Source organism: Lathyrus oleraceus, chromosome 2, assembly GCF_024323335.1.
Source record: "Lathyrus oleraceus cultivar Zhongwan6 chromosome 2, CAAS_Psat_ZW6_1.0, whole genome shotgun sequence".
Lineage (NCBI taxonomy): Eukaryota > Viridiplantae > Streptophyta > Magnoliopsida > Fabales > Fabaceae > Lathyrus > Lathyrus oleraceus.
Genome location: NC_066580.1, coordinates 465,534,278 through 465,556,406, shown reverse-complemented (window position 1 = coordinate 465,556,406; position 22,129 = coordinate 465,534,278). Strand labels below are relative to the sequence as shown.

General features: G+C 38.4%; 1 long non-coding RNA gene across 1 annotated transcript; it reads right to left on the bottom strand.

The window, feature by feature from the left end:
* Positions 1 to 2,838: 2,838 nt before the first annotated feature.
* Positions 2,839 to 4,531, bottom strand: LOC127120422 (uncharacterized). The gene is made up of 4 exons (XR_007803202.1): positions 4,081 to 4,531; positions 3,361 to 4,003; positions 3,188 to 3,244; positions 2,839 to 3,108 (listed from the first exon to the last, which is right to left on the bottom strand). It is a non-coding gene; the product is annotated as an uncharacterized LOC127120422 (long non-coding RNA).
* Between the last annotated feature and the right edge of the window lie 17,598 nt (positions 4,532 to 22,129).

Sequence of the window (22,129 nt, the reverse complement as noted above, 5' to 3'; positions counted from 1 at the left end):
GGATCAAAAGTTATGGCCAAAATGATTTCGACCGAAAAACATAAAAAAAAGCTCGCGATTGTGACGGACAAAATGCAGAATTTTCCGCGTTTTTCATCGTTGGAGGCCTTCCGGACCTCCGATTTAGATTCCGTAAAAAGTCAAACGCTTAGAAAATTACAACTCATGCAATACTCTAATTATATAAAGTTAATTTATAGTTTTAACACAATTAAATCATCTCATCATTGTTTCAAGATTGTGCCTAAAACCTTCAAAATTGTAACAACGGTGAATATAAGTTCAATCATAAAAACAGAAAACTAAACATATATAAGACACACAAAATTCATCATATAATCATCATATAATAATCATCATAGCATCCAAATTCAAAATTATGAATCAAAACACTCAACCCTAAGGAGGTTAAGGTTTCCTCCATTCTATCCTTCTATCATACCCTTTACTATTGGAACAAGTTCTCACCTTTATCTTAGATTTTTCAACAAGATGCACACTTCAAGCTCTAACAATGGAGTTTTTCTTTAACCCTTGCCTCTTCTCACCACAAAATTCTATTTTCCGTAAAATCCTCCAAACTCTCTTACTAACATTTTTATCATTAATTTAATCCCTTCTCAATTAGGAACTTCCACCATTTCTCTCACTTATCATCTTATTTACCACTATACTCCTTTTGCCTCTAATTTTTTTTTAATAAAATAATACTAATAATATTCTTCTTTTTCTCCCTACTTTTTCTACTCTTCTATTTTATTCCAACCAATTAAATAAAATCGTTATAGGTTAATTATTAAAAATTCTCATTATCCTCATTAAATAAGTAAAATAACTAAATTTAATTATTTAATTAAGATGCTCATATTCTAGTTATTTTATTATTTATTTAATTAGTTCGAATAAAACACTATTTATTTCAATCACTAATTAAAATTCTAATTAATTATCAACAACTATACCAAACTCTTACTCCCTCCATACTTCTATTTCAAGGATACATACCCCCATAATCATACACAATTAATTTAAAACACCCACTAATCATATAAAAATCTAAATAATTCAAATTAATTAATTAATTAAATTCGGGGTGTTACAACTCTCCTCCACCTAAGAAATTTCCGTCCTCGAAAATTACCTGATGAAAATAGAGTCGGATACGACTCTCTCACCTGTTCTTCACGTTCCCAAGTCATACTCCCACCAACTGGTCCTCCCCAAACTATCTTTACCAAGGCAATCTCTTTACTCCGCAACTACTTCACTTGTCGATCCTCTATCTGCATGGGTGATGCCTCCACAATCAGGTTATCTCTCACCTGCACATCATCCACTTGGATCACATGAGACGGATCCGGGATGTATCTCCTCAATTGAGACACATGAAACACATCATGAAGATTAGCAAGCAGAGACGACAAAGCAATCCTATAGGCCACCTCTCTTATCCTCTGTAAAATATGGTTTGGACCAACAAAATGCGGCGTGAGCTTTTGAGACTTCAAAGCTCGACCAACACCAGTTACATGTGTAACTCTAAAAAACAAGTGATCTCCCTCTTGGAACTCAAGGGATTTCCTTCTCTTGTCATGGTAACTTTTCTGACGACTCTGTGACGCTTTCATCATTTCTTAGATCATCTTGATCTTTTCAGTCGTCAAGTGAACAATCTCAAGTCCGAGCACAACACTCTATCCTGACTCATACCAACACGAATAAGTTTTACACCTCCTACCGTACAACGCCTCATATGGTCCATTCTAATACTAGAATAGAAACTGTGGTTGTAGGTAAACTCAATCAACGACAAGTAGCTATCCCAAGTACCTCCTTGTTCTAGCACACAATCCCTCAACAAGTCCTCAAAAGACTAGATAGTCCTCTCTATTTGACCGTCCGTCTACGTAAGATAAGAAGAACTCAACTTCAACTTAGTACTCAAAGTAGCTTGCAGACTCTCCCCAAACCTCGATGTAAATCTCAGATCTCTATCTGACACAATACTTGAAGCATTACCATGTAGTTCCAAATCTCATCAATATACAATTCATCCAGCTTCTGCAAAGGATAATCGATCCTCATCGGTAAAAATGAGTCAATTGGGTCAATCTATCCATAATCACCCAAATTTAATTGCATCCCTTTGATGTCTTCGGTAAATCTATTACGAAAATTCATGGAGGACTATTTGTTTGTGATCCCCATGCTTTGATCAAGGGGCACTCATTCAAGGTGTTACAATTTGTTGCTTTGTTAAGTATCATTTGATTGATTTTGCTTGATTGGATTTTAAGTCTTGGAACATGGCATGTTTCATCTGGCTTAAGAATATTGGGTTATTCAGTCAATGTCACATTTATTCATGGTGTGCATTCATGTTCATAGTTGGTCAAGATCTTGGTTTATGCTGAGTTCATTGGATAATCAGTTCAAAGTCATTCCAGTTCATCTAGTCATTTCGTTGTCATTCAAAATCCATTCAATTGCTTCATCTCATTCATAGTATGTTCTTTTTCTCACAAGTATCCATGTTCATTACAACAGTTCCATTGTTTGGCCAATTTTTGTTACAATTGACTTTTGTTCAATGGTGACTTTTTGATCAACCAATTGACCAAAGTCAACCATCTAACCAAAGTCACTTTCCAAATCATAGTTCATGTTCGTTTTCATACACATGCTAAACCAATACATTTGTCATACATGAACCAAGTCAAGTCAAAATTCCATACATCATTTCGATTCAATTTCAAAACCATACATCCAATTACCAATTTAATTACAATTCAACATTTCTATTCACTCAAATTTCCATTTTTATTCATTAAATAACCATTTATCATTCAACTATTTTTTAATACACATTTCCATTACAATTCCAATACATAACCATGCATACATTTTCATTTTCATTTTCAAACACATTCATTTCAAACAAAACCATAATACATCCTTCCTATTTTTCAATGTATTTCAAATTACAAAATTTACAATAAATTCCGTAATATCCAACATGATCCGATAGCCAAATCTAATCAATTCCAATTCCACATGATGTACTCCAAAGCATCCTAGCCAGGTTCAAGCAAATCCCAAAACCATGCCCTGCATATTTAAAAAAAAAATGAGTAACCGGAAAATCAAAACTTCACAAACTTCTCAAGGAGCTACAACAGAAGTTCACCACAACTTCTCACAAAAAGCTGGCCAAACTTCTCAAGAAAGGGCTTGTAACAGAATTCTGAACAAACCAAAAGAAGAAGTTTCAGGGAATAACAGAAATAAGGAAAAAAGCATAACAATTGGAAGAAGAAAAGAACTACTAACAGAAACAGCAACAATATTAAACCAACTCACAGTAACATAACTAAACCTCACTCTCCAAGGACTGAGAACCTCTTCCTCACTCTCTCCAATCTTCAAACGAATTGAAGAACCATTCCCTCTATCAACAAACTTCAACAATCCTAACAAAACCACCCTTCACACAAATCCCTAACCAATATCTAACTGAATTTCCAAATTGTAACTAACTTCAGAACAAAATCATAACAGATCATAACAAATTCACAACTAAATTCCAACTGTCCAACAAACTTCAACTAACCTATAACAGAACCAACTCCTAACTTCTATAAGGCTTCATTCATCACGCTAATCATAACATCCTTCGATTCACCAAATCCATTGATTCACCCAAAAATCAAACTTTGAGTTATACATCATCATTCATCTCCACTCATCAAGGGGACTCAAAATCCATTCATCAAAACTATCATCTTCATCAGAATTCATTCATCCTCAAAAATCACCATCACCTTCACTCACCAGAAAATCATTCTTCTAAAATCCTCAATCACTCTTCAATTCACACACCTTCGAAGCTCTTAGTTGATTTTCTGCAAATCCAATCCGAAACACAGTGCAACCAATCCACAACACATGCTTTCAATCTCACCCATTCTCACCACGAGTTCCTCTTCACTCTTCCATGCTCTCACTGCGTAACAAGAATCATCAAGCTCATAAGAACAGAGAAGAAGAAAAGAGTTAGGTAGAAAGGGAATCGAAACTTACGTGGTTGGAAGCACAATTCTTGTTGCATCTCAGTCCTTGAGTAGTTCCGGTAAGCTCATTAATTCTTCCGAGTTGCTTCAATTGTCGTTACCAGATGATTATTTAGAGGTGGAGGAGCATTAACCCTATGTCTATGGATCGAGATTGAGCTTGATTGCCATTTCATTTATGAATTTTTCATCTAGGGTTCATTCTGAATTAGGTTCGATTCGGTTTATTGATTGGAAATTGGAGAAATTTGAGACTGAATCAGTGTAGAGGAAGAAGAAACAGAAAGATTGATGGTTAAATTTGTGAATTCTAGGTATCTCCTCCGCCGAGGGAGCCTCCGGCGCGGCGGAGACGGAAACTGAGAGAGAAAGAGAGAGATGAACGCATTTCATTTTCAATTTTGTGCTGAGTTGCTTTTGATTTCTATGCACGTGCTTCAACGTTTCCATTGTTTACCATGATTATAAAATATTAGAAAAATAGTCTTTGATTGTAACTGTTCATTTAGAATTTAATTGGATAGGTTAGATATTAATTCACCTTCAACCATGAAAAATCCTTAAAAAATAATTGATAACCATGTTTAATTGAGTAGTCTTATCCATCATCTTGATTTTTTTTAATTCAATTAACATGTCATGTTAGGGTAAAATTGACTTGTTTATATTTTAATTCCATATAATTTTCATATGCCATGATTAATCCCATTTAATTGTTCACATTTTTTATTATTGTTAACAATTAAAATGAAAATGCCATTTTAATTTAATTTAGTATATGTTTTGCTTACCATGATCATCTTATCATGTCATCATCATTTTGTCATCTTATGATTCATTTCATTTGTTTTAGCATTTAATATCCATTCTATCTCATTTGTTAATGCATACTAACTCATTTTGATTCATGTTTGTGTTCACGTGTGCCTTTGTGATTCAAGTACAAACCAAATTATCAATGCCTCTAATCCATTTAAATTGACTTCTATTGTGCAAGGATACCATGCCACTTCTATGTTTTAGGCATGGTACTTGGTGTAACTTATCTAATCCCTTTCCATTTCTCATTTGTGTTGTATGGTTTCATTGTTAGTGTAAGCCCTAGAGGTCAATACTTTTTGTACTTGTATCGAATTATTTATTAATAATAAAAGACTTTTTCTTTATTATGTTTGTTTAATAACGTCCTTAGATTAACTAGTCCGTTTAATTTATCAAGTGTGACTTAATCATGAGATCCCATTAAACATAAGGACATTATTCTTAAAGTATTTGTAGTCGAGCTTTGTTGTGAAATGGGATAACATTAAAACATTAAGACTATTATGTATATAGACTGATGATCACATCTCATGGATCATGGATAAGAAGTTATCAAGTCTTAAACATATGTATGAATATTAGGAGTAATATTTATACTGGATTGACCTGCTATGAGAATACTACATTGAATGTTATGCAAAGTGTCATAAGTTATTCTCATGGTGATAGTGGTGTATATCATCCTTCGATCTGAAACCACTATGGACCCTAGATGTAGAGTCGAGTGCTTTATTGTTGATCAAACGTTATCCGTAATTGGATGACCATAAAGATAGTTGATGGGTACTCCACGAAGCATGCTAAGGGACATGAGTGACCTAGATGGAATTTTTCCATCATGCGTAACAGGATAAATGTCTAAGGGCCTAATATTGAACTGGACAAGGATGACACAGTTTATGCCTTATGTTTAATATAGACATAAAGGCAAAAAGGGAAATTGTACACATAAATATTATCACAAAAAGGAATTTGTCAGGTCATATGATATTTTCGTGTCTTGGGTAGCAATGATGTGTTGCTAGATACCGCTCACTGTTTATTATGTTAAATACGTGATTTAATATAATTGTCAATATCGCGAAAACCTACAGGGTGACATAGAAAAGGACGAATTGATGAGAGACATAGTAAATAAGAAACACCATAAGGTACGATGCACTTAAGTGAATTATAGAACATCATAAGGTATGGTGCATTTAAGTAGAATACGAAATATGGTAAGGTATCACGCACTTAAGTGATTTTCAGTATACCATAAGATATGGGCCACATACACTTAAGTGGGCTTTTTAGCTTGTAGTCCACACAAGTGGTTCGATAAATAGAACCCTTGCACAAAAGCATTTCACTTGATGAAATTTTGTTTCTCTCTCTCTCTCACTCACTCAAAGTTGTTTATTTTCTGTATTTTCTGTATTAATACGATTAAAAGACAGAATGAATTAAGTATCTACCAACACACTGGAAAGAGCGCCACTTACACAGTTCATTGAAGTAAGTAGCGTCATATTGTGATTTCTACCCTCTTCAGGGAGTTATTCATTACAAAAACTCAAATTGTTACAGGCAATTATGTTAGCTACAATATCGTCAAATTAACCCACAATCACATCATGATCTACATACGCTTGTTCTAAAACCTTTTGCAAAGCTTCTCGATAATCCTCAGAGCTCATTAATAAGGACATCACAGATATCTTTGATGGTGTGTGCAACAGTTGCTCCACCATGTTATACTCGTTTTTCTTTATCAATTTCAACATTTCATCATTATCATGGTTCCTATCATAGGTGATCGTGATAGTCCTTTGATCCAACAACTTTTGAATATCTTGGCATACAAGAGGACATGCACGCAGATTTATGGAGTAAATTCTACAAGTAGTGTAATTGTATTCATGATCAACGAAGGCAAGCCTTGTTAAACTAGCCTGCATTCTGACTAAGGATTCTCTGATAAACCTAACCTCGAAGACTGCAAATTTTCCTGGACAACCATGCACCATGTTTACTAAAGCCCCCCCCCCCCCCCCATGCTAAGGTAAGGGATTAGCCTGCACATTCAGATTAACATCTTTGAAGGATAAAATGCCACCTTTAAACAACCTTTGAACATCAGATTTTAAGGCATAACAATTCTCTATACTGTGATCGGCTGCTCCTTGATGGTACGCACAAAATTGATCAACTTTGCACCAATAGGGGATTTCTTTTAGGACAACGGGTGGAGATCGAGTCTGAATGTGATTTTTGGCTAATAAAGTCGGGAACAACTCTGCATATGACATTGGAATAAGATCAAAATTGGGTGTTCTTTGGACACGATTATTGTTGTTGAACTGTGGGTAAGCCTATTGTTAAGGTTGTTGATGTTGTTGAGTAGATTGTTGAGTAGGTTATTGACGAAACTGTGGTTGATATGATGGAGCTACCACTGGTGGATTGATGATTGGAGAAACGACTGCGACATGTTGTGGTTGATACCTTCTTCTTTGTCTGCCATGCAAAACGACATTAACTTCCTGTTCCTTTTTCTTATTGAACCCACTTCCAAACTTCTTAACATTACTCGAAGAACCTATTTCTTTAGTTAAGCGTCCCTCATGGACTGTCTCTTCAAGTTGCGTCCCTATGTTCACCATTTAAGTGAAGTCATTTGGTGCGCTTGCGATTATACTGTCATAGTAAAATGAACTCAAAGTCTTTAGGAAAATCTTTGTCATCTCTTTTTCCTCAAGCAGAGGACAGATCTGGGAGACTACCTCACGTCATCTCTGACCATACTCCTTAAAACTCTCCTCGTCCTTTTGAGACATGGCTCAGAGTTGGTCCCTGTCTGGTGCCATGCCTACATTATATTTATATTGTTTGATAAAAGCTTCTTAAGTTCATTGAAAGTATGGATTTATGCATTGTCCAAACTCATGTACCATTTGAGGGTGACACTAGTTAAGCTATCCTGAAAGTAATGGATTAACAGTTAATCATTATCTGTCTGGGTCGACATCTTGCGAGTATACATTACCAGATTACTTTGAGGGCAAGAGTTACCTTTGTACTTCTCAAAGTTCGACACCTTGAACTTGTGCGGAATCTTAACATTGGGAACTAACCAAATATCAGAAGCATTCTTTCCAAACAAGTCTTTTCCTCGAAGGGCTTTGATTTCCTTTCACATTTCCGAGAATTGATCTTGAAACTCGTCCATTCTCTCATCCATTCCAACACCTTCACTTGGAGCGGTGTGGAAGATAGGTTCTTCATTATAAGGAGTAGTGTGTACCACGTGATGTGGCACAGACATCATGGCGGTAACAATTTGAGGTTCAGTAGCCTATGGACGATACCCTTCTGGCATATAATTATAAGGCATGCCCCAAGGAAAACTGGATGGCATGTGCTACTGAGGAGCACTTAGGGGTGCCACAGAAATAAGTGTAGACACGATCTCAAAGACCACAGTTCTTTGAATAGTCTCTTGAGAATTAAGTGATGGTTGATTCTGAGCAACCACCAATGCTTCCATCATGTTGGAGAGTCTTTCCAAGATTTCTTTCAGAGTGTTCACTTCTTCCCAGAGCTCCTGGTTTTCTTTCTTGATTTGATCCATCCTTCTTTATCGACCCACCCAAGTGTTGTACAGATGATACAGTTTGACTAACAAAGACAAAAGACACGAATGATTTTCATGGAAAGCAAAATGCTTGCATGATGCATGATGTGCTAATGCAAAATGAACTTTTTTCAAGGAACTTTTAGTAATTATTGCAAATATTATAAAGGATAAAAAATTTGAAATAGCCAAAAGAACCTCATGTCATTAATAAGTGGAAACAATACAAATCAGAAGTTTTAACTTTCAAAATTTCTAAAAAAACAGAAAATAATAAAAGCTAGAATCTAAGAGTCCTAGGGTATCTCATGAGAAGAAGATTCAATCCCTCCTTGCAGCTTCTTGTTGAGCTCCTTGATCTGGTCTTCCATCTGAGTTTTCTCAATCACGAGCTTGTCAACAATCAACTTCCAAGCAACTGAGGCGGGAGGAGCATCTGGCTGAATGCTAGAGGAAAATAAATCATCTTGCACCTTTCTCTTCTTGCTGGAATGGTCCTCTTCATTCTTCTTCTTTAAATTCTTTTGGAGTTCTTCATTCTCATTGTTAACAAATTGGTATTTGTTCTTCCAAGCGTCCCTTTCTCGTTGCACCTTGGTCAAAGCAATCAGAAGTTTCTCCACGTCAGTCATGAAAATCAGAGTAGGATCTCTAGAGGTTATAGGCAAAGGCTCATGGCAAGGATAAGGCATCTTCAACTTGATAGCCCTAGCTTGTACCCATTGAAGATAAGGCTCTAAAGAAATGAAGTTTGGCTTCCCTAGAACTTCTCTCCCCTTTTTATGGACATGACGCCAGGCATGCACAATCTTCTCCTTAAGTGCTTTGTTATCTTCACCTTCTTTCAATAAGAGGCCTTCCAAAAGGATATTGCTTGGTTTATCTTTCATAGGATATCCAAGCTGACGACGAGCCAAAATTGGATTGTAGTTGATACCTCATTTTGTACCGAGAAGAGGCACATTAGGAAACTTTCCACCACTGTCAATGATTTTTAGTTCATCGTAAGCATGACTATACCACTCAATATCATAATGTGTGATAGACATAGTCGTATATGACCATAAAAGACCATCCTTAAGATCCCAAAAAGCAGTAGACTGGGGCAAGTGAGAAATAAGCCACTTGTAAAGCAAAGGCACACAACATATAATCATCCCCCCATTATAAGAGTTTCTGAGATGAATGGAATGGTAGGTATCTGTAAGTAGAATGGTAACTGGATTTCCAATCAAGAATATCTTAATAGCATTAATGTTAACAAAGTTGTCAACATTAGGAAAGAGAAACAATCAATAGATGAGCAAAACAAGAATAGCCTTGAAAGCATCCACACTCTTCATACTAGCAATGAAACGAGTTTTATCCATCAGAAACTTAATTGGCAACCCAAGAATACCTCCCTTGGTGGTCATATGAGCTTTAATCTCAGACATCTTCAAATGAGTATCTTCAGAAATAGCTTTATCCTTAGGAATCTCCTCCAATCCAGAAAATGGGATCTGATCAGAAGTAGGTAATCCAAGCAAATATGAATACTCCTCTAGTGTGGACATAAGCTGGTAATCTGGAAAGGTTAAGCAATGATACAATGGATCATAAAATTGGACTAGTGTAGCAATGTCATACGGTGAACTAGACTTTTTTGTGGTTTTAATCGCAATGTCGCGGTTAGCAAGAGTCGCCACCGACTTTTCTTTTATCCAATAAGGAAAGGTGGAAAAGAACAGGAAAAATCTTAATTTAGATTTTGGGTTCGGGAGGTACATTATACAAAGGGAAGGTGTTAGCACCCTTTGTATCCATGGTTATCCATGGGCTCTTAATTGCTCGATCACTTATATTATTTTTGTCTAAAAAAAAAGTGTTTGTGAATTGTTTAGAAAAATTGTTTTGAAAAGAGAATTTAACTTTGTAATGATTCTTGTATGAATGTATACAAAGTGATTATCTCGTTTAGTTTTGAAAATTGTTTAGAAAAATATAACTCGGTAATGATTCTAGTATGAATGTATACCAAGTGGTGATTTTCTGAAGGTATTTTGAAAGGTGTGAGGTGTGAAAAAATGTTTTAGGTTGTGAGCCAGCAATTAAGAGTTATACCGGCCCAAGGTCTTTATGAGTATTTCCTATCCTTATGAGGGTAAAACTGTCCTTATTATTGAGAAATAAGTAGTTTTATCCTTTGGATGTAAAAGGGTCATCGTAGGGTCATCGATAGGTCATTGAAGGCAACAGTTACGAGGATATCTTAGCATTCGAAGGGACTATCATCTTTTAACCGTAGGCAACATCGGAGGGTCATCGAGGGACAAAGTTGTATATTCGAAGACAACATCCGAGGGACTATAATTTATTTTATGATGATTTAACCGAAGGGTCTTTGCTAAGGGTATCCCCACGTTCGCGGGACATGACCGTAATATCGTAATCGTAAGGCAACAAAGAGAGGTCCAAGATCACTTATTCAAAGGCAAAGTTTTACAATTAATTATATAATTAGGATGAAACTCCACATTAAAATTATTAAAAATAATATATTAAAAAATTAATACATTAGAAATTAATACATTAAAAAATTAATTTAGGGTGAAACTCCACAAGGGTATCCCACAAATAAAGTGGAATACCTAGCCAATAACCTTTTCCTGGGATATGTGAACCTTTACGAAACTCAAAAAAAGAAACATGTCAGAACACCAAATCAGGGTGCAATCGAAGATTACACCGGAGAAATATCACAACAATAAATAGGATAGGATGAATAATGCATGGCTATGATAAAAACATAAAAAAAAACAGACTAGAAGAATCAGGTACTGTCTCGTTCGCCTCTGCCTCGCCTAGCGAAGGCCACGGATTTTGAATTTGAAAACAGCCCCATGTTAGGAACTTTGAATTTTATGGCATTTTATCACAGGAATAACATGGTCAAACATTCAGGGTATTCAGGCATATTTAAATTCCCATACGAAAGCAAATTATATATCAACATTTAATCATGATGCATTATATATGTAGATATGGCCAATTGAAAGTATAAACAATAGAGATACGCAAACCTGCTTGCCAATTCAAGGTTGAAGGGATTGACCACTTGTAGTATCGGAATAAGTTAGGCAGCGGGAATTGGACGGCGATGGCTTCGGTGCAGATGGGCTGCCTTCAGGGTTTCTTTACTCTGAATTCTCCGGGTAGGCAGGGTTCCTATGCCAAAGTTTCTATCCGTCCTTCTCTGTTCTCTCTCTTTCTTTTTCCTCAAGGTTTTGTTCCAAGGAAACCTCAGAGTGTTTTGCTTCTCTTCCTTCTTTCTCCAGTGAATCTCCCAGTGTAAACTCCAAGTCTAACTCCCCCTACTGAAACTTCAGTATTTATAGACTAATTTCGTGGGTAATGGGCTTGGAATGAGGGAGACCCAAGTCCAAAATAATTTGTTATATTTTATTTATTTATTTATTTTAATTATTTAATTAATTAATTAATTAATTAAAAAAAAATTCTCTTTTTTTTTTCTTTTTTTTTTTCTTTTTTTTTCGTTTTTTTTTTTTTTTTTTTTTTTTAGGAAAAATGATGGGTAATTTTTGGGGTATGACAGCTGCCCCTGTTCAATATTCTTGAACCGAGAGAGTTAGGATGGCGTGTATGCCATTCGTGGTCTGGAGGTGGAAGATTATTGAACACTAGAATGCCCCAAAAATTTGCACTTGAGAATCGACAGTTGGTCTTGATGGAGATGGGCTTAAAGATGCCATCCGGGAGGTTTGATGACGAAAGCTTCAGATCGCGCCGTATATTAGGCCAATTTGAAGACATGGGTGCCACACTGGGTCGTACGTTAGACCGTATAATGAGTCATCCATTAGGCTGCCGACTTCGCTGGGGAGTCGGAGTGTGTCATATGCTGTTGGGGATAAAGGATCAGAATGGACCATACGCTAGATCGTATCTGAGTTGCAGAATGAGTCGTACGTTAGGCTGAATCTGATGACGAAAGGGGTAGTCGTACGTTAGACTACACTTCAGAAATGTACCGTATGTTAGGTAGGATCTGATGATGAAAGGGGTAGTCGTACGTTAGACTACACTTCAGAAATGTACCGTATGTTAGGTAGGATCTGATGATGAAAGGGGTAGTCGTACGTTAGACTACACTTCAGAAATGTACCGTATGTTAGGTAGCATCTGAGGGGATGGACATCCGAACGGGTCGTACGTTAGACCGTCGCAGAATGAGTCGTCTGTTAGGCCGCATCTGATGATGAAAGCGGTAGTCGTACGCCAGACTACACTTCAGAAATGTACCGTACGTTAGGTAGCATCTGAGGGTTGTAAGATCCAAACGGGTCGTACGTTAGACCGCGTTGGGGTTGTTGAAGTTCAGAATGGATCGTACGTTAGATCGTATCCGAATTGTAGAATGAGCCGTCCGTTAGGCTGCATCTGAAAAAGAAAGTAGTCGTACGCTAGACTACACCCCTGAATGTACCGTACGCTAGGCAGCATCTGAGGATTTGAAGGTCCAAATGGGTCGTACGTTAGACCGCATTGGAGTTGCTGAAGAAGTCATATGTTGGGCTGAATCAGAATGAGCCGTACGTTAGGCTGTATCTGATAACCTGTATATGTTGTACTTGCAATAAATGTCTGGGATGGGCTTAGAGATGCCATCGTTAGGAGGATATCGAAGTGTTGTCAGAATGAATGTTCCTATGAACTGTATTTGAAATATGTATCTGAATCTTGAATGTGATTGATAAAGGTGTCTGTCTGAATGAACCTTCTACTTTGACTATATCAGGAGGATAATTAACCTGCAAAGAAAAAGTTAGCTTCATGCTATGTCATGATGTATGAGATGTTTCGTGTTATGCTAAAATAAATGTGAATGTTGTATGCATGCGTATGCTGTGAAAGGATGTAATGAATGAGTTATGCGTATGAGAAGTTCTGCTTGGGGACTCTACTGGGGAAAATAAATCCCCATCTACTGATTTGAGACATTTGTGTCGATGACCCTTTCTCGGCTGGGGATGCTTGATTTCTGTCTGATGGTGGAAATATTCAACAGAGCCTGGCTGGGGATGGATGAGATGATCAATCTGTCTGGTGACGCCGACCTCTGTTGGGGAGTAACTGGCTGTGCCGGGGAATACTGCCAATTTCTTCTGGGAAAAATAGGCTTGCTGGGGAAGAGAATTGGTAGCGGATTCATTGGAAGCATGGTTAGACCTTATCCTCGATCCTGAAGTCTTGTAGTAATTGCTATTGCTATTCTATGCATGTATTTTGGTAAACATTGGTCATATTCAAATGCATATATTAATTCAAATTAAATCAATGGACATTTACGCAACCAAAACAGAAAAGTAAAAACAAAAGCATCTTTTTTTTGAAAGAGGGTTGTATTGATTTTGAAAGGAGGCCTATAAACAGGCAATTTGTGTACAAGGAGACAGAAATCCTAGTAAGAGGAAATTGTCGAAAACAAAGAGAAAGCTATGTGGAAGAAGTCCTATTGATTTTAAGCCTACTACTGTCATTATGTCTTCGAGCATCTCATCCCTTGCTGTCGGATAGAAGTGATTGGCTTGGTCAGTCCCTCGAACTTGGATGAAAGTTGACTGAGAACGGGACATAGTCATACGCTTTAATCCCTAATTTTTGCCTGGACCGCCTTTTCAGGTTTTCAGTCCACCAGGATACCCTTTTTTGCCCAAGCCGCCTTTTCAGGTTTTCGACTTGCCGGGTGTACATTTTTTTTATATATCCCTAATTTTTGCCCGAACCCTTTTGGTTCGCCGGGATGCCCTTACTTTTGCCTAGATACGTCGATCTAGCGGATCTCTTTTATGCGTAGTATTTTTTAACTATGTCCGCGTTCACGGGATGTGGGAAGTCTTCACCATCCATAGTAGCGAGTATCATGGCTTCACCAGAGAATACCTTCTTAACCACAAATGGCCCTTCGTATGTGGGAGTCCATTTGCCTCTGGGATCACCTTGTGGTAGAATGATACGCTTGATCACCAAGTCGCCAAGTTGGTACACCTGTCTCTTAACTCTTTTGTTAAATGCCTGGGTCATGCATTTCTGATATATCTGCCCATGACAAACAGCCGCAAGTCTCTTCTCATCAATCAGATTTATCTGATCGAGTCGAGTCTGAATCCATTCATCTTCATCTAAGCCCGCCTCTTTCATGATTCTTAGAGAGGGAATCTGAACTTCCACTAGTAAGATGGCTTCCATTCCATAGACTAAAGAGAACGGAGTTGCCCCTGTCGTAGTGCGCACTGAAGTGCGATAACCGTAAAGAGTAAAGGGTAACATCTCATGCCAGTCTTTGTATGTTACTGTCATTTCTTGCATGACCTTCTTGATATTGTTAGCAGTCCCCACGGCGCCGTTCATCTTTGGCCGGTACGGAGAAGAGTTATGGTGTTTTATTTTGAACTGCGTGCAGAGTTCAGTAATCATCTTGTTGTTCAAATTAGTACCATTGTCAGTGATAACTCTTTCAGGAGACAGCAGGTTTCTCAAATAGGTATTTGATAGAATCCATCTTAGAAGTCAATAAGGTGGTATGATTCAACATATACTGTCTTAGTCGGCGAGCAGCCCAGGCCAAAGCACAGCAAGCTTTCTCGGGCTGTGAGTATCTTGTTTCACAGTCGGTACCTTTTGCTAAGGCAGTATATGGCATGCTCTTTTCGACCAGACTCGTCATGTTGCCCCAACACACCTCATTGAATTTTCTAACACGGTCAAATACGTAATTAAAGGTCTTCCTTCAACTGGTGGCATCGGAACTGGAGGTTCTTGGCGATATTTCCTGATTTTGTCATAAGCTTCTTGGCATTCATCATTCCATACCATCTCTTGATTTTGTCTCAGTAATTTGAAGATGGGTTTGCAGGTAGCAGTCAAGTGTGGAATGAATCGGGCAATGTAATTCGAGTGCCCCAAGAAACCTCTGACTTCTTTCTTGTTTATTTCAGTACCCAGATTTACAATTTCAATTGATTCCTCATGCGGCTGTATAGTCTTTTCTTTCGCAGTAGTCGGGCAAGTTCTCCAGGGACTTCACAATCTTCCTCGCTTCCATCCTCGGCTTGGTAGATCGGATTTTCAAAGTCATAATGAACAGTAGCAGAGTCATTACCAACAGGATCCAGAGTGGATATGGATCGGCAAATTGTTACGTGATTGTGTGCAAGAAACATAGCTTGTTTGAAAAATGACAGGAAAGATAAAGAGCGCAATATTTGAATGCAAAAAGTCCATTGATCTATTGAATATGAATATGCTTATGAAAATGACAAACCCCTAACAAATTAGCCATTGTGCCTCGGGCATAGACACAATGCTTTAAGAAGTTTGATTGTAAAAGAAAATTAAAATTTGCAATTCTAGAATAAACAATAACAATTACTCCTGACTAAAGGAAATCGGGATAATGTCTTCAGTCTTCCAATTGTTGAGTCCGTCACCAATTGTTGGGAAAATCCAGCTATCTAAGTCGCAATCACTATCAGCATCTTCCATAGCATTAATCTGATTTTTGACTATCTTTCCAGAGTTAAACCCCAGGCCAGCTTTATCAGACTTGTACGGTACATTGATCAGTTGACCCCAACCAGCACGATCACCATTTTCAATCGCGGCTTGAGCATCTTTCAGAGAGATCATGACAGGGGGAGCACGAACAACCTTGGGCACAAGGGGAGTTGGCTTAAGGACAGGACTGGGTGGAGGAACCACTTCAAATGACTGAGAAGGAGTCTCAAAGAATTCACCATCCATCTCGACGTATTTGAAGGCTTGCACACTACTGACAATATACTCTTCTTCTCCACATACAGTGACAACCATGCCTGCTATTGGATACTTCAGCTTTTGATGAAGCGACGAAGCTACCGCACCTGCCCCATGGATCCAAGGGCGCCCCAACAAGCAGGAGTAGGCGGGACGAATGTCCATCACGTGAAAGGTAGTGTTGAAGACTTGAGGTCCTATCTTGATAGGGAGAACCACTTCACCATAGACAACACTCTTCGCACCATCGTAAGCACGCACCACAACATCACTAGGTTTCAGTTCAATGCCTTTGTAGTCAAATTTATCGAGTACAGCTTTCGGGAGCACATTCAAGGAAGAGCCGTTGTCGATCAACACGTGAGCCAGGGTGATCCCCTCACACTCGATGGAGATATGCAGAGCTTTATTGTGATTCTTTCCTGCTGGCGTCAGGTCAGCATCGGAAAAACCTAGGCCATTGTCAACAGTCAAATTAGCAACATAATGTTCGAATTGATCGACGGATGTTTCTTGAGGCACATGAGCGGTCTTCAAGAATTTCATCAATGCATTGGCATGGGATTCAGAGGATAATAACAAGGACAACATTGAGATTTTAGACGGAGTATGCCCCAATTGTTCCACTACATCAAAATCGCTCTTACGGATGATTTTCAGCATCTCTTCCATTTCCTGTTTGGCAACATCTTCAGAAGTAACTTCGACCGATGTCTCTGACTGAGGAGGATTGACTGGTCTTTTTCCTCGAATTTCGGGAGCGGGAGGTGAGATTTCTGGGGAGTAGATCCTTCCACTTCGAGTAACTTTACTAGTCCCCACAATATCATTAGGATTAGCAGAACTACCAACTGCTTTATGCCATGGATGTAAACGTCGCCTCCATAGTTCCACGGAATAGCTTTGCTGGAGGAATATGGCACGGGGCCAGGTGCGGTAATAATCAGGGGAGCCACTTTGGGCTCAGCGGTAATCTTCACAGGCACTTAGTAGCGGTAATCTTCACTGGAGCTTTGGACCTAGCAATCACAGATACCTCTTCAATAGAGTTGTCCACCTTAGGAACCCTTTCAAATAGAATTGTACGATCATCCATCAGCCGTTGAATGCCGTTCTTCAACTTCAAACAATCATTGGGTCGGAGTACACAGAGATCGCAATCTTCAGCACAACCTGGAAATAAACCAGCTTGCAATAAATTCTTCTTAACGATCAGGAGAGGAGATGCTAAATCAGCAACGTCAGTAACGTGAGAATTGTCGTCCACAACATTAACATTCTGGTCATGATTAGGCATAGGTGCTGTGATGACATTGGGGGTCGCCGGAGGATCAAATTCAATTTCTCCAGCGTCGATCATATCCTGAATCTTGTTCTTCAACAACCAGCAATCATTCGTATCATGCCCGGGGCTATCGGAGTGATAGGCACACCTGGCGTTGGGATTATAACGAGGAGAAGTAGTGTTGGGATTTGCAGGAGGGCCTCTGAGGGTAATCAAATTGGCCTTTAACATACTCTGCAGTGCTTGGGTTAAAGTCATATTGATCTTGGTAAACTGTCTTCTCGACCTGTCTTGTCTGTGTTGGAAGTTCTGAGATGGCGGTGCGGCAATTGTAACTGCCCCAACAGTATGGTCACGATTCTTCTTGTTATGCTTCCTCTCACTGTACACAGCATTTGATTCACTCTTTCCCTGATAGGACTTTTTGGTGCTTGCAGAAGTAGCTGCCTGTATCTTTCCACTTCGAATGCCGCTTTCAACCCGTTCACCTGTCAAGATAAGTTCAGTGAAACCTGACGAGGAACTTCCCAGTAGATGGCTGTAGAATGGGCCAGTCAGTGTACCCATGAACATGTCCACTAACTCTCGATCAGTCATAGGGGGTTTGACTCTGCCAGCCAAATCTCTCCACTTTTGAGCATATTCTTTGAAACTTTCTTTAGAGCCCATAGTCATATTTTGTAGCTGTAGCCGAGTAGGCGCTAACTCAGAATTATACTGGTAGTGCTTGTAGAAAGCTGTTGCTAAATCAGTCCATGTGCGGATGTTAGAGCTCTCAAGCTGATAATACCACTCTAACTGTGTGCCAGACAGACTCTCTTGGAAGAAATGGATCCACAGTTTCTTATCAGTAGTGTGCGGCTGAATCTTTCTCACATAAGCCCTTAGATGCATCTGAGGACAAGAGGCACCATCATACTTAGTGAAAATGGGAACCTTGAATTTGCGGGGAATGACCACATCAGAGACCAGACCCAAGTTTTCGAAATCCAGACCGGGCACTTTCTGCCCCTCCATAGCTAGCATACGTTCTTCCAGCAACTTGTACTTATCATCCTTCGGAGAGTACTGTTCATGTTCATAATCTTCATCGTCGTCCTCAGAATTGACGAGATTAGGATTCTCATCTTCCGAATCATTCTCGGTCTCTTCTTCTGAATCCTTCGGAATTCTAATCTTGACTCCTGTAACCTGTCCCTTAAGCCTTCTCCCCGGGTTGATGTAACCCACAGGTTTCTGGTCCTTCTTCTTCTCCATCAAAAGAGCTTTCAGTTCTTCCTGCCCCTTAGATAAGCTCAGCATCATTTCCTGGAATTGAGCATTCTGGGCCTGGAGATCTTTGACAGTTTGTTCGAGAGCCATTGTTCAATCTGTTTGAATCTGCTGGAATCTGTTTGATAGGAAAATCGTGAGAACACTGATCCTTTAGAATACCTGTTATGCGATGCAATGCAATGTATGAAATGTTTTCAAGGACTTTCGGGATTTAACTTTGCATAAACTAACAAAAAGAGCTTTTTTTTTCTTTTCTCTTTTGTTTTTGCTTTTGTTTTTTTTTTTGTTTTTTTTTTAGCAGAGTTAAATCCCTAAATCCTTGAAATGGTTAGTACAATGCCATGATGTTATGATGTTATGTTGTTATGATGTCATGTTGTTAGATAAATAACAAGCACAAGCAAGTCACACAACAATCATTCCTAGGTTTTAAGGCTTGCGTGAGTTCCATAGGTAAATACCCTCCCCACTGAAGTTTGGTTGGTTCAACCTGTCTTAGAATAGTAACCGGGTTCTAGAAGGATCTCAAATCATTGACCTTTCCTTAAGTCCACTTCAGTGCAACACCAAGTGGTTGACCGAAGCTTCCCTAAAGTCCAATCTCAAAGAGTGTAGTATCGAGTCTCAACCAACTCCAGTCGGAACCGAAGCCAGTTATCTCACTACTTTCTAATGGCCAGGATGAGTCAATTAGGGTTCTAAAGGTCTGGTTAATGCTTTTATGACACCACGCGAATGCCAAATATTTCCTCAACTAACATGAGGAACATCAGGACATCCAAAGTGCCACATTAACCGTAGCCATCATTTTGACCATTCCAGTATACGCCGGACAGTCGCGATGATCTCTTGCTACTTACCTAAGGTACACTAGATTCGGGTGTAGGATCTTTCACTCAAGCATAACATACCCAAGCAATCCCTTAAAAATAAATCAGACAAATTGAATAAGTGATCTTGTTTTTAAGGTAACCTCTCTTTTTAAATATTTAGGCTCCCCAGCAGAGTCGCCAGTTCTGTCATACGGTGAACTGGACTTTTTTGTGGTTTTAATCGCAATGTCGCGGTTAGCAAGAGTCGCCACCGACTTTTCTTTTATCCAATAAGGAAAGGTGGAAAAGAACAGGAAAAACCTTAATTTAGATTTTGGGTTCGGGAGGTACATTATACAAAGGGAAGGTGTTAGCACCCTTTGTATCCATGGTTATCCATGGGCTCTTAATTGCTCGATCACTTATATTATTTTTGTCTAAAAAAAAGTGTTTGTGAATTGTTTAGAAAAATTGTTTTGAAAAGAGAATTTAACTTTGTAATGATTCTTGTATGAATGTATACAAAGTGATTATCTCGTTTAGTTTTGAAAATTGTTTAGAAAAATATAACTCGGTAATGATTCTAGTATGAATGTATACCAAGTGGTGATTTTCTGAAGGTATTTTGAAAGGTGTGAGGTGTGAAAAAATGTTTTAGGTTGTGAGCCAGCAATTAAGAGTTATACCGACCCAAGGTCTTTATGAGTATTTCCTATCCTTATGAGGGTAAAACTGTCCTTATTATTGAGAAATAAGTAGTTTTATCCTTTGGATGTAAAAGGGTCATCGTAGGGTCATCGATTGGTCATTGAAGGCAACAGTTACGAGGATATCTTAGCATTCGAAGGGACTATCATCTTTTAACCGTAGGCAACATCGGAGGGTCATCGAGGGACAAAGTTGTATATTCGAAGGCAACATCCGAGGGACTATAATTTATTTTATGATGATTTAACCGAAGGGTCTTTGCTAAGGGTATCCCCACGTTCGCGGGACATGACCGTAATATCGTAATCGTAAGGCAACAAAGAGAGGTCCAAGATCACTTATTCAAAGGCAAAGTTTTACAATTAATTATATAATTAGGATGAAACTCCACATTAAAATTATTAAAAATAATATATTAAAAAATTAATACATTAGAAATTAATACATTAAAAATTAATTTAGGGTGAAACTCCACAAGGGTATCCCACAAATAAAGTGGAATACCTAGCCAATAACCTTTTCCTGGGATATGTGAACCTTTACGAAACTCAAAAAAAGAAACATGTCAGAACACCAAATCAGGGTGCAATCGAAGATTACACCGGAGAAATATCACAACAATAAATAGGATAGGATGAATAATGCATGGCTATGATAAAAACATAAAAAAAAACAGACTAGAAGAATCAGGTACTGTCTCGTTCGCCTCTGCCTCGCCTAGCGAAGGCCACGGATTTTGAATTTGAAAACAGCCCCATGTTAGGAACTTTGAATTTTATGGCATTTTATCACAGGAATAACATGGTCAAACATTCAGGGTATTCAGGCATATTTAAATTCCCATACGAAAGCAAATTATATATCAACATTTAATCATGATGCATTATATATGTAGATATGGCCAATTGAAAGTATAAACAATAGAGATACGCAAACCTGTTTGCCAATTCAAGGTTGAAGGGATTGACCACTTGTAGTATCGGAATAAGTTAGGCAGCGGGAATTGGACGGCGATGGCTTCGGTGCAGATGGGCTGCCTTCAGGGTTTCTTTACTCTGAATTCTCCGGGTAGGCAGGGTTCCTATGCCAAAGTTTCTATCCGTCCTTCTCTGTTCTCTCTCTTTCTTTTTCCTCAAGGTTTTGTTCCAAGGAAACCTCAGAGTGTTTTGCTTCTCTTCCTTCTTTCTCCAGTGAATCTCCCAGTGTAAACTCCAAGTCTAACTCCCCCTACTGAAACTTCAGTATTTATAGACTAATTTCGTGGGTAATGGGCTTGGAATGAGGGAGACCCAAGTCCAAAATAATTTGTTATATTTTATTTATTTATTTATTTTAATTATTTAATTAATTAATTAATTAATTAAAAAAAAAATTCTCTTTTTTTTTTTTTTTTTTTTTTCTTTTTTTTTCGTTTTTTTTTTTTTTTTTTTTTTTTAGGAAAAATGATGGGTAATTTTTGGGGTATGACAGCTGCCCCTGTTCAATATTCTTGAACCGAGAGAGTTAGGATGGCGTGTATGCCATTCGTGGTCTGGAGGTGGAAGATTATTGAACACTAGAATGCCCCAAAAATTTGCACTTGAGAATCGACAGTTGGTCTTGATGGAGATGGGCTTAAAGATGCCATCCGGGAGGTTTGATGACGAAAGCTTCAGATCGCGCCGTATATTAGGCCAATTTGAAGACATGGGTGCCACACTGGGTCGTACGTTAGACCGTATAATGA